Source organism: Atta colombica, unplaced genomic scaffold, assembly GCF_001594045.1.
Source record: "Atta colombica isolate Treedump-2 unplaced genomic scaffold, Acol1.0 scaffold12, whole genome shotgun sequence".
Lineage (NCBI taxonomy): Eukaryota > Metazoa > Arthropoda > Insecta > Hymenoptera > Formicidae > Atta > Atta colombica.
This window is the reverse complement of record NW_017259206.1, coordinates 7239904-7241344: the sequence shown is the minus strand read 5'-3', so window position 1 is coordinate 7241344 and position 1441 is coordinate 7239904.

Below are 1441 nucleotides of genomic sequence, written 5' to 3'. Positions count from 1 at the left end.
AAATATGTCCATATATATAAAACATTTTTTCTGAATATATGTTTATGTAAATTATATGTATATATGTAAATAATTTATATATATGTATAAATAGGTTATATAACTAATTTTTACATTAATTTCTCACATATCTAAAAAAGCTTATGTTTTTATTCGAATAAAATTTTTATTCTTCCTTATTTTTATAATGTGTGCTATTACAATTTTCTACAAAACAGTAAGTGGGCATACTAACTAAATTTTTAAAAAAATATTGATTCTTTTATATAACATACTGTAATTAGAGAAGATTGCATAATAAAATTCGCTGTCTCTTTAGCCGGTTCTACATTAGTTACAAACCGATCGCAAGTTTGTTGCGACAGCCAATATGAAGCGTTGATTTAAAAAATGTAAACTTCAGATTGCTCATATCAATTTACAGATTCATTACAACATCGAAAGTATCTGCAAATGGAGGCGTTTAAAGGGATTCGAAATCTGATCAATCAGAAGATCGGTGCCCTTCATGACTTGACTCTAATTAAGCCCGTTCTACATTAGTTGCAAGCCGATCACAAGTTTGTTGCGACAGCCATCTGAAGCGATCAACTTGCAACTAATGTAGAACCGGCTTAAAGAGACTCTAGTTGTAAGACTCTAGTTCTGAATACGGGCTTAGTTTAACATCATGTACTTAAAAATACTTTCTCATGCTGAAGCTTATTTTTGATGTCAAAATAAGTCACGTGATAGAAATTGATGAATATCAAGCGTCAATTTTGATCGTGAACTATTTTGACGCTGAAAATGAGCGTTCAGCGTCACCATGAAAAGGCATCTTAACACGGGTAGAGTTTTATATTTATAAAAGGAACGCGACCGATTTATGTCAGTATTGCAAAAGTACTAAAAGTACTAGAAGAAGTACTAAAAATGGCTTCGTTTGCAAGACAGACTATGAAATCCATCAATTATCCATTATGCAGCCATTTTAGTGGGCAGAAATAATTTTATCATTGGTTGCTAATCACGAAATTGCAATGACCAATCAGAACATTTAACACCAGTCGCGCTTCTCTTATAAATCTATGGCCGGAATTCATAATCCGTTCTTAGGGTGAAATCACACGTGCGGGAAAGGAAATAGAGAATGTGCCATTGAAACAATAAATTAGCTATTCGGAAGGCAGAATAACAGGCAGAATCGATCGATTAAGTTAATCTTAAATGAAAAACCGATTCTATGTTAATTATGATTACATTTACACGCTTAGTCGGGTTTAATAACATCTGTATATGAAATTGGCCAATCATAGCTGTTCCTCGGAAGAATAGAACGACTGCGAATGGCTAGTTTTATAACTACGGATGTTATTAAACCCTATTAAGAATACTATGTAAATGTAGTCAATAACTGAGTTTTTAAATCTTTATATTTGATTAAAAAGTAATTTCAGCA